This window comes from Salvelinus fontinalis, chromosome 5 (assembly GCF_029448725.1).
Source record: "Salvelinus fontinalis isolate EN_2023a chromosome 5, ASM2944872v1, whole genome shotgun sequence".
In the NCBI taxonomy this organism is placed as follows: Eukaryota; Metazoa; Chordata; class Actinopteri; order Salmoniformes; family Salmonidae; genus Salvelinus; species Salvelinus fontinalis.
This window is the reverse complement of record NC_074669.1, coordinates 63154064-63166563: the sequence shown is the minus strand read 5'-3', so window position 1 is coordinate 63166563 and position 12500 is coordinate 63154064. Positions and strand designations below refer to the sequence as shown.

General features: G+C 40.1%; 1 protein-coding gene across 1 annotated transcript in view; it reads left to right on the top strand.

Moving 5' to 3' along the window:
- LOC129856014 (CUB and sushi domain-containing protein 3-like) overlaps positions 1-12500 on the top strand; it is a 749171-nt gene that overhangs the window by 607892 nt on the left and 128779 nt on the right. The gene's annotated exons all lie outside the window — the stretch shown is intronic.

The window sequence follows — 12500 nt, the reverse complement described above, 5'->3', positions numbered from 1 at the left end:
AGTAGTTAGTCGTGTATGACGGTCTCTCTTCAGCCCCCATCACAGAGAGTAGTTAGTCCTGTATGACGGTCTCTCTTCAGCCCCCCATCACAGAGAGTAGTTAGTCCTGTATGACGGTCTCTCTTCAGCCCCCATCACAGAGAGTAGTTAGTCGTGTATGACGGTCTCTCTTCAGCCCCCATCACAGAGAGTAGTTAGTCGTGTATGACGGTCTCTCTTCAGCTCCTATCACAGAGAGTAGCTAGTCTCTCTTCATCTCCTATAACAGAGAGTAGTTAGTCTCTCTTCATCTCCTATAACAGAGAGTAGTTAGTCTCTCTTCATCTCCTATCACAGAGAGTAGTTAGTCTCTCTTCAGCCCCCATCACAGAGAGTAGTTAGTCTCTCTTCAGCCCCTATCACAGAGAGTAGTTAGTCTCTCTTCAGCCCCTATCACAGAGAGTAGTTAGTCTCTCTTCATCTCCTATCACAGAGAGTAGTTAGTCTCTCTTCAGCCCCCATCACAGAGAGTAGTTAGTCTCTCTTCAGCCCCCATCACAGAGGGTAGTTAGTCTCTCTTCAGCCCCCATCACAGAGAGTAGTTAGTCGTGTATGACGGTCTCTCTTCAGCCCCATGTCAGTAGCTGAACCTCTGATTGAGGAGGATGTTCTGCCAAGTAGAAACAGAACAGTAATCAATCGTCTTTTGTTCCGTCAATTCCACCTCCTTTAGATGACTCTGGCTAGCTAACTTCCTGTCTGATTACCCCGCTGTCTGTGTCAGTTGTGCCTCCCAAATGGCACCCCCTATTCCCTAGATAGTGCACTACTTCCTATGGGCCCTGGTCAAAAGTAGTGCACTAAATAGGGAATAGGGTGTCATTCGGCACGGACCCTTTTTCTGTGTCGGTTCCGTAACGGTGTTGTGTTCCGTTCACCTAATTGGGTTCTTTGTTACCCTGGGAACCACACATTGTAGAAAGGTGTCATGTCCTTCTGTTCTGTTCTGTTCTGAAGCACTGCAATGTTAACACCACGGTCTGTTCAACTGGCACAGACAGGTCCATTATGCTGAAGCTGTGATTATCTGTTACTACTGCAAAGATCATGTAGCACAAACTGTGAAATAATTGACATTACAAAATACTAATCTAGTCACCCACAACCAAATGAGTTCCTAAGGTGGTAACTAACGAGCACATCGATGATGATTGTCTTTCTCTTGTTGTTCCTAACATGCTGACCAGACCCGGACACGTCGCGTGCGCGAACTTCGCAAAATAAATTTAGAAATACATGTTATTCAATTATTGCGCCCACACTGCTCGCGCGCGCCAACGAGCGTCTGCGACGCCAAGGGCTAAAATAGAAGTCGTTCCTATTTCTGACGCAGATCGCGCTGCAACTCTTGCCTCTCCCATCTCCCCGTTGGTTTATAGAAGCAGGTACCCACGTGCCATCTCCCCGTTGGTTTATAGAAGCAGGTACCCATGCGCCATCTCCCCGTTGGTTTATAGAAGCAGGTACCCACGTGCCATCTCCCCGTTGGTTTATAGAAGCAGGTACCCACGTGCCATCTCCTCATTGGTTTATAGAAGCAGGTACCCACGTGCCATCTCCTCATTGGTTTATAGAAGCAGGTACCCAAGTGCCATCTCCCTGTTGGTTTATAGAAGCAGGTACCCACGTGCCATCTCCTCATTGGTTTATGGAAGCAGGTACCCACGTGCCATCTCCTCATTGGTTTATAGAAGCAGGTACCCACGTGCCATCTCCTCATTGGTTTATAGAAGCAGGTACCCACGAGCCATCTCCTCGTTGGTTTATAGAAGCAGGTACCCACGTGCCATCTCCTCATTGGTTTATAGAAGCAGGTACCCGCGTGCCATCTCCTCATTGGTTTATAGAAGCAGGTACCCACGTGCCATCTCCTCATTGGTTATACCCACGTGGGTGATTGAAAGACGAACTTTGTTCCCGGTTGTCGTGGTAATACAATGAAAGTTTAGATGCGATCACCATATAAGTTAAACGATGAAAAAGCCTGGAAGGAGAAGAGATGACTAGAAACGATTCGGTTGGCCGTTTTATGTGTGGATTAATTGTCGGAGTAGAGGTCCTTGTGCATTTCAGGTAAAATAACAACTCGATGTTTATATCCCAGGACAAATTAGCTAGCAACAGCAAGCTAGCTAAATAGGACAAATTAACGTTAGCTAGCAAGTGCAAGCTAACTATCTAAATTGCCATACATGTTTAATGCTTTTCGACCTGTCCCCAAATTATTGTCATTGGTTCAGAGTTTGTTTTGATATTTTAACCTGCGTGTCGTGATCGCGTTTGGTGTAGGGGGACAAAATAAATGTATGCACAATAGCGCACGGTAGCGCACGATGGCGCGCGCAGCCGGTTTGGGTTCCGTATTAGGTGCAGGTCTCTTTAAGTGTGTTTTTATAATGTGTTTAGGATTGTTGTCTCTGTAATCATTGCTGATGCTTGTGGTGATCAAACAATTTACCAAGTTGGCATCAATGAAGTTCTATTCTATTCTATTCTACTCTACTTTACTCTACTCTATTCTACTCTACTACATTATATTCTACTCTATTCTACGCTACTCTATTCTACTCTACTATATTATTTTCTACTCTATTCTATACTATATTATTTTCTACTCTATTCTACTCTACTATATTCTACTCTATTCTACTCTACTCTATTCTACTCTACTATATTCTATTCTACTCTACTATATTATTTTCTACTCTATTCTATTCTACTCTACTATATTATGTTCTACTCTATTATACTCTACTATATTCTTCTCTACTATATTCTACTCTACTATATTATACTGTACTATATTCTACTCTACTCTACAATTTTATTCTCTACTCGATTCTACTATATTCTATTCTTCTCTACTCTTCTCTACTCTATTCTACTATATTATATTCTACTCTACTCTACTATATTCTACTCTACTCTGCTCTACTATATTCTACTATATTTTACTCTACTCTATTCTACTCTACTCTATTCTACTATATTCTATTCCACTATTCTCTACTATATTCTACTATATTCTATTATGCTCTACTCTACTCTTCTCTACTCTACTATATTATACTCTACTACACTCTACTCTAGTATATTCTACTCTACTCTGTTCTACTCTATTTTACTCTACTCTACTCTGCTCTGCTCTACTCTACTCTACTCTATTCTACTCTATTCTACTGTATTCTACTCTACTCTACTCTATTCTACTGTATTCTACTCTACTCTACTCTACTCTACTCTACTCTGCTCTAGTCTATTCTACTATGTTCTACTCTGCTCTACTCTATTCTAAATGTACTCTACTCTATTCTACTCTACTTTACTCTACTTTACTCTGCTCTACTCTGCTCTACTCTATTCTACTCTATTCTACTCTACTCTACTCTACTCTATTCTACTATTTTCTACTCTGCTCTACTCTATTCTAAATGTACTCTACTCTATTCTACTCTACTTTACTCTGCTCTACTCTTCTCTACTATATTCTACTATATTCTATTATGCTCTACTCTACTCTTCTCTACTCTACTATATTATACTCTACTACACTCTACTCTACTATATTCTACTCTACTCTATTCTACTACACTCTACTCTACTATATTCTACTCTACTCTATTCTACTGTATTATACTCTACTCTACTCTATTCTACTCTATTCTACTCTACTCTACTATATTCTACTCTGCTCTACTCTACTCTACTATATTCTACTCTACTCTATTCTACTCTACTCTACTCTGCTCTACTCTATTCTTTAAAAAACTCTGTGACATAATGAAACGTGAGAGGAAGGTACAAGAGAATACCTTATACTTGATTTCCCATCTATAGGTGAATATAATGGTGATGGTCCATGTTGTTTCTGATACCCACAGGTGTCCTAAAACAGAGAATCAAAAAGCTAGACGGTGCGTGTTATTGCCATCTAAAACAGTTGTAATGGTAGATATCATAGAGAAGAGGCTATTAGGGGTTAAACAACACTGTGTTATCAGCTGGAACGTGGGAGGAACGAAATACCGTGTGCTTTATGTCACATCTATAGCTGAATGTAATGGTAGTGTAACCTAAATCATAACCATGAATTAATCTATAGGTGAATGTAATGGTAGTGTAACCTAAATCATAACCATGAATTAATCTATAGGTGAATGTAATGGGAGTGTAACCTAAATCATAACCATTAATTAATCTATAGGTGAATGTAATGGTAGTGTAACCTAAATCATAATCATTAATTAATCTATAGGTGAATGTAATGGTAGTGTAACCTAAATCATAATCATTAATTAATCTATAGGTGAATATAATGGTAGTGTAACCTAAATCATGAATTCTCTCTGCTTTGAAAGAGTTGTAGTGTACATCAATGGAACCATGTGAACAACCACTATGACATCACTACGTACATTACTTGATCATAATTGTGAACAGCCACTATGACATCATAATTGCTACCAGAATGAGGGGATTATTCACGAACAGTATTATATCTCTGTGATCTGTCGTCTGAAAAGGGAACGACAACGTAAGTAGTAAAAATGATTTATTTTCTCTGAATCGTTATCTCTAATGACAAGGTGTTTAAGAAAGATAAAGCTGTGGGAAATTACACCCCGTAAGTACTTGTTAATTAGCTCTTCATGAACCGTCTATCCAATTCATTTCTCTGTCATTCTCGACACAATTATTACCTAGTAGTTGCCTAGGTAGTCATTATCTGGTAACTATGAACTACCTCGTAGCTAGTAATTACCTAGTCACTATTAACTACCTAGTAACTAGTAATTACATTTAACTAGCAATTACCTAGTAACTATGAACTACCTCGTAGCTAGTAATTACCTAGTAACTATTAACTACCTAGTAACTAGTAATTACATTTAACTAGCAATTACCTAGTAACTATGAACTACCTAGTAGCTAGTAATTACCTAGTCACTATTAACTACCTAGTAACTATGAACTACCTAGTAGCTAGTAATTACCTAGTCACTATTAACTACCTAGTAACTAGTAATTACATTTAACTAGCAATTACCTAGTAACTATGAACTACCTAGTAGCTAGTAATTACCTAGTCACTATTAACTACCTAGTAACTATGAACTACCTAGTAGCTAGTAATTACCTAGTCACTATTAACTACCTAGTAACTAGTAATTACATTTAACTAGCAATTACCTAGTAACTATGAACTACCTAGTAGCTAGTAATTACCTAGTCACTTTTAACTACCTAGTAACTATGAACTACCTAGTAGCTAGTAATTACCTAGTCACTATTAACTACCTAGTAACTAGTAATTACATTTAACTAGCAATTACCTAGTAACTATGAACTACCTAGTAGCTAGTAATTACCTAGTAACTATTAACTACCTAGTAACTAGTAATTACATTTAACTAGCAATTACCTAGTAACTATGAACTACCTCGTAGCTAGTAATTACCTAGTAACTATTAACTACCTAGTAACTAGTAATTATTATTAACTACCTAGTAACTAGTAAACAGCTAGTACATATTTACTAACTAGTAACAAATTACCTAGTAACTATTAATTACATAGTAACTACCTAGTAACTGGTAATTACATAGTAAATACCTAGCAGCTGGTAATTGCCTAGCATCTATTAACTAGCTAGTTCAGGAATGAAGAAGGCTTTGTAGAAGGAAGTGCAACCAGTCACAGATGTAAATTACTAGGATGACAACTAATAACATTATTTAAAGGAGAGGTTATATACCTTTATTTAAGTGAGGTGATAGTAGTAGAATATACCTTAATTTAAAGGTGAGGTGATAGTAGTAGAATATACCTGTATTTAAAGGTGAGGTGATAGAGTAGTAGAATATACCTTTATTTAAGTGAGGTGATAGTAGTAGAATATACCTGTATTTAAAGGTGAGGTGATAGTAGTAGAATATACCTTTATTTAAGTGAGGTGATAGTAGTAGAATATACCTTAATTTAAAGGTGAGGTGATAGTAGTAGAATATACCTGTATTTAAAAGTGAGGTGATAGAGTAGTAGAATATACCTTTATTTAAGTGAGGTGATAGTAGTAGAATATACCTATATTTAAAGGTGAGGTGATAGTAATAGAATATACCTGTATTTAAAGGTGAGGTGATAGCAGTAGTAGAATATACCTGTATTTAAAGGTGAGGTGATAGTAGTAGAATATACCTGTATTTAAAGGTGAGGTGATAGCAGTAGTAGAATATACCTGTATTTAAAGGTGAGGTGATAGTTGTAGAATATACCTGTATTTAAAGGTGAGGTGATAGTCGTAGAATATACCTGTATTCAAAGGTGAGGTGATAGTAGTAGAATATACCTGTATTTAAAGGTGAGGTGATAGTCGTAGAATATACCTGTATTTAAAGGTGAGGTGATAGTCGTAGAATATACCTGTATTTAAAGGTGAGGTGATAGTCGTAGAATATAGCTGTATTTAAAGGTGAGGTGATAGTAGTAGAATATACCTGTATTTAAAGGTGAGGTGATAGTAGTAGAATATACCTGTATTTAAAGGTGAGGTGATAGTAGTAGAATATACCTGTATTTAAAGGTGAGGTGATAGTAGTAGAATACACCTGTATTTAAAGGTGAGGTGATAGAGTAGTAGAATATACCTTTATTTAAGTGAGATGATAGTAGTAGAATATACCTGTATTTAAAGGTGAGGTGATAGTAGTAGAATATACCTTTATTTAAGTGAGGTGATAGTAGTAGAATATACCTTAATTTAAAGGTGAGGTGATAGTAGTAGAATATACCTGTATTTAAAGGTGAGGTGATAGAGTAGTAGAATATACCTTTATTTAAGTGAGGTGATAGTAGTAGAATATACCTGTATTTAAAGGTGAGGTGATAGTAGTAGAATATACCTGTATTTAAAGGTGAGGTGATAGCAGTAGTAGAATATACCTGTATTTAAAGGTGAGGTGATAGTAGTAGAATATACCTGTATTTAAAGGTGAGGTGATAGCAGTAGTAGAATATACCTGTATTTAAAGGTGAGGTGATAGTCGTAGAATATACCTGTATTTAAAGGTGAGGTGATAGTCGTAGAATATACCTGTATTTAAAGGTGAGGTGATAGTAGTAGAATATACCTGTATTTAAAGGTGAGGTGATAGTCGTAGAATATAGCTGTATTTAAAGGTGAGGTGATAGCAGTAGTAGAATATACCTGTATTTAAAGGTGAGGTGATAGTCGTAGAATATACCTGTATTTAAAGGTGAGGTGATAGTCGTAGAATATACCTGTATTTAAAGGTGAGGTGATAGTCGTAGAATATAGCTGTATTTAAAGGTGAGGTGATAGTAGTAGAATATACCTGTATTTAAAGGTGAGGTGATAGTAGTAGAATATACCTGTATTTAAAGGTGAGGTGATAGTAGTAGAATATACCTGTATTTAAAGGTGAGGTGATAGTAGTAGAATACACCTGTATTTAAAGGTGAGGTGATAGTAGTAGAATATACCTGTATTTAAAGGTGAGGTGATAGTAGTAGAATATACCTGTATTTAAAGGTGAGGTGATAGTAGTAAAATACACCTGTATTTAAAGGTGAGGTGATAGCAGTAGAATATACGTGTATTTAAAGGTGAGGTGATAGTAGTAGAATATACCTTTATCAGTTGTTTGATTTTCTCTTCATTGGCTCCCAGTTGAAAATCAGGGTGATTAAGGTACTTGTATTGCCGTCCAAAGCCTTGTGTCATGGCCTGGTTCCCAGACTTCGGTCTATTTCGTCCTGATAATCTCCCAAACTCTGTTGCTCTTTTGCTCTGCTCACCAATCACAGGTCTCCTCTTCACTGGCCTCAGTGTGTCAGAGAAAACAGAAGAAGAGATGCGTCATATCTTCTGTTCTCTCCTCCCCTCTTCTGTTCTCTCCTCCCCTCTTCTGTTCTCTCCTCCCCTGTTCTGTTCTCTCCTCCCCTCTTCTGTTCTCTCCTCCCCTCTTCTGTTCTCTCCTCCCCTCTTCTGTTCTCTCCTTCATCTGTTCTCTCATAGCCTCTTCTGTTCTCTTCTCCGCTGTTCTGTTCTCTCCTCCCCTCTTCTGTTCTCTCCTCCCCTGTTCTGTTCTCTCCTCTCCTCTTCTGTTCTCTCCTCTCCTCTTCTGTTCTCTCCTCTCCTCTTCTGTTCTCTCCTCCCCTGTTCTGTTCTCTCCTCCCCTCTTCTGTTCTCTCCTCCCCTGTTCTGTTCTCTCCTCCCCTCTTCTGTTCTCTCCTCCCCTCTTCTGTTCTCTCCTCTCCTCTTCTGTTTTCTCCTCCCCTCTTCTGTTCTCTCCTCCCCTCTTCTGTTCTCTCCTCCCCTCTTCTGTTCTCTCCTCCCCTCTTCTGTTCTCTCCTCTCCTCTTCTGTTCTCTCCTCTCCTCTTCTGTTCTCTCCTCTCCTCTTCTGTTCTCTCCTCCACTCTTCTGTTCTCTCCTCGTCTGTTCTCTCCTCCCCTCTTCTGTTCTCTCCTTATTCTGTTCTCTCCTCTCCTCTTCTGTTCTCTCCTCCCCTGTTCTGTTCTCTCCTCCCCTCTTCTGTTCTCTCCTCCCCTGTTCTGTTCTCTCCTCCCCTCTTCTGTTCTCTCCTCCCCTCTTCTGTTCTCTCCTCTTCTGTTCTCTCCTCTCCTCTTCTGTTCTCTCCTCCCCTCTTCTGTTCTCTCCTCCCCTCTTCTGTTCTCTCCTCCCCTCTTCTGTTCTCTCCTCCCCTCTTCTGTTCTCTCCTCTCCTATTCTGTTCTCTCCTCCCCTCTTCTGTTCTCTCCTCCCCTCTTCTGTTCTCTCCTCCCCTCTTCTGTTCTCTCCTCTCCTCTTCTGTTCTCTCCTCTTCTGTTCTCTCCTCCCCTGTTCTGTTCTCTCCTCCCCTGTTCTGTTCGCTCCTCCCCTCTTCTGTTCTCTCCTTCTGTTCTCTCCTCTCCTCTTCTGTTCTCTCCTCTCCTCTTCTGTTCTCTCCTCCCCTCTTCTATTCTCTCCTCTCCTCTTCTGTTCTCTCCTCTCCTCTTCTGTTCTCTCCTCTCCTCTTCTGTTCTCTCCTCTCCTCTTCTGTTCTCTCCTCTCCTCTTCTGTTCTCTCCTCCCCTGTTCTGTCTGCTCCTCCCCTGTTCTGTTCTCTCCTCCCCTGTTCTGTTCTCTCCTCTCCTCTTCTGTTCTCTCCTCTCCTCTTCTGTTCTCTCCTCTCCTCTTCTGTTCTCTCCCCTGTTCTGTTCTCTCCTTGCCTCTTCTGTTCTCTCCTCTCCTCCCCTCTTCTCCAGATCCAGTCTTGTGTAACAATCCTCCTGTAGCTGCCAGTGAATCAGACATAATTGCTGTTTTTAGGTCCCTGATTAGTAAGAGCATCTTTCTAGCGTGGCCTGTGGCTGTTAATCATACCATTTAGATGTATTGATATGGTGTTTCTTTACTTTCTTTGTATTTTCATTTGCTCATATTGTGTCCCTCTAATTCAGGGGATCTCCGAGTGGTTTCCACAGATGTATTACAGGGAGATCTCAATACAGTGTCTTGTGAAAGTATTCACCCTCCTTGGTATTCTTCCTATGTTGTTGCCGTACAACCTGGAATTAAAATTGATTTTTTTTGACAGTTCGTATCATTTGATTTACAAAACACACCTATCACTTTGAAGATGCAAAAATATGTTTTATTGTGACACAAACAAGAAATAAGACAAAAAAAACTGAAAACTTGAGCATGCATAACTATTTCCTCCCCCCCAAAGTAAATACTTTGTAGAGCCACCTTTTGCAGCCATTACAGCTGCAAGTCTCTTGGGGTATGTCTCTATAACTTTGGCACATCTAGCCACTGGGATTGTGGGACATTCTTCAATGCAAAACTGCTCCAGCTCCTTCAAGTTGGATGGGTTCCGCTGGTACAGCAATCTTTAAGTCATACCACAGATTCTCAATTGGATTGAGGTCTGGGCTTTGACTAGGCCATTCCAAGACATTTAAATGTTTCCCATTAAACCACTCGAGTGTTGCTTTAGCGGTATGCTTAGGGTCATTGTCCTGCTGGAAGGTGAACCTCCGTCCCAGTCTCAAATCTCTGGAAGACTGAAACAGGTTTCCCCTAATGAATTTCCCTGTATTTAGCGCCATCTATCATTCCTTAAATTCTGACCAGTTTCCCAGTCCCTGCCGATGAAAACATCCCCACAGCATGATGCTGCCACCACCATGCTTCACTGTGGGGATGGTGTTCTCGGGGTGATGAGAGGTGTTAGGTTTGCACCAGAAATAGTGTTTTCCTTGTTTGCCAAAAAGCTACATTTTAGTCTCATTTGGCCAGAGTCCCTTCTTCCATATGTTTGGGGAGTCTCCCACATGCCTTTTGGCAAACACCAAGCATGTTTGCTTATTCTTTTCTTATAGCAATGGCTTTTTTCTGGCCACTCTTCCGTAAAGCCCAGCTCTGTGGAGTGTACAGCTTAAAGTGGTCCTATGGACAGATACTCCAATCTCTGCTTTGGAGCTTTGCAGCTCCTTCAGGGTTATCTTTGGTCTCTTTGTTGCCTCTCTGATTAATGCCCTCCTTGCCTGGTGTGCGGCCCTCTCTTGGCAGGTTTGTTGTGGTGCCATATTCTTTCCATTTTTTAATAATGGATTTTATGGTGCTCCGTGGGATGGTCAAAGTTTCAGATATTTTTTTATAACCCTGATCTGTACTTCTCCACAGCTTTGTCCCTGACCTGTTTGGAGAGCTCCTTGTTGCTTGCTTGGTGGTGCCTCTTGCTTAGTGGTGTTGCAGACTCTGGGGTCTTTCAGAACAGGTGTAAATATACTGAGATCACATTACAGATCATGTGACACTTAGATTGCACACAGGTGGACTTTATTTAACTAATTATGTGACTTCTGAAGGTAATTGGTTGCACCAGATCTTGTTTAGGGACGTCATAGCAAAGGGGGTGAATACATATGCACGCACCACTTTTCCATTTTTAAAATGTTTACATTTTTTATAACAACTTATATTTTACATTTCACTTCACCAATTTAAACTATTTTGTGTATGTCCATTACATTAATGTTACACAATACATGTATGTTTTGTTCGATAATGTGCATATTTATATCCAAAAACCTCAGTTTACATTGGCGCCATGTTCAGAAATGCCTCCGAAATATCCGGAGAAATTGCAGAGAGCCACGTCAAATACCATAAATACTCATCATAAACTTTGATGAGAGATACATGTTTTACATGGAATTAAAGATACACTTGTTCTTAATGCAACCGCTGTGTCAGATTTCAAAAAGATTTACGGCAAAAGCACAATATTCAATCATCTGAGAACAGCGTTCAGCCACAAAAGTAAGCCATACAGTTACCCGCCAAATTGGGCAGTCAAAAAAACTCAGAAAAAGCATTATAAATCTTCACTTACCTTTGCTGATCTTCGTCGGAATGCACTCCCAGGACTCCCACTTCCACAAGAAATATTCGTTTTGTTCGGCCAAATAGCTATTTTTGTTAGCGGAAACAAATCCAAAGTCAGAAAGCGCGTTCACTAAAAGCTGACGAAATGTCAAAAAGTTCCGTAACAGTCAGTAGAAACATGTCAAACGATGTGTTGAATCAATCGTTAGAATGTTTTTAACGTAAATCTTCAGTAACGTTCCAACCGGAGAATTCCATTGACTTCAGATGTGCGATGGAACAGAGCTCCCTCTCATGTGAACGCGCATGGTCAGAGCATGGCCAGGTCATGGTAGACCTGACTATTTCCTGTCTCCTTCGGCCCAACTTCACAGTAGAGGACTCAGACAAGGTTCTACAGACTGTTGACATCTAGTGGAAGCCGTAGGAAGTGCAAACTCATCCATATCCCACTATGTGTTCAATAGGGGCTGTGTTGAAAATCGACCAACCTCAGAATTCCCACTTCCCGTTTGGATTTTTTCTCAGGTTTTTGCCTGCCATATGAGTTATGTTATACTCTCAGACATCATTCAAACAGTTTTAGAAACTTCAGAGTGTTTTCTATCCAATACGAATAATAATATGCATATATTAGCAACTGGAACTGAGGAGCAGGCAGTTTACTCTGGGCACCTCTGTGCACCTTTCATCCAAGCTACTCAATACTGCCCCTGCAGCCATAAGAAGTTAAGGGCTTGTGCTACTATGTGCGCAGAGAGTCGGGAAGCAAATTCAGGGAGTGAGTGTTTTAAGAAATAATAGAACATAATACAAAACAAGAAACTCGAACAGACATGAAACAGAAACAATGACGCCTGGAGAAGGAACCAAAGGGAGTGACATATAAAGGGCAGGTAATCAAGGAGTCTAGGTGAGTGTCGCCTTCAGCCGCAGAACGCCGACCAGGATGACGATCCCCGGGGATCAGGAGCGGACCGGTCGCCTCCGCTGAGGCTCAGAAACCTGACGAACCCGGCTGAGGAATGAGAGTCTTATGAGCCGGCTGAGACCTCCCTGGTTGC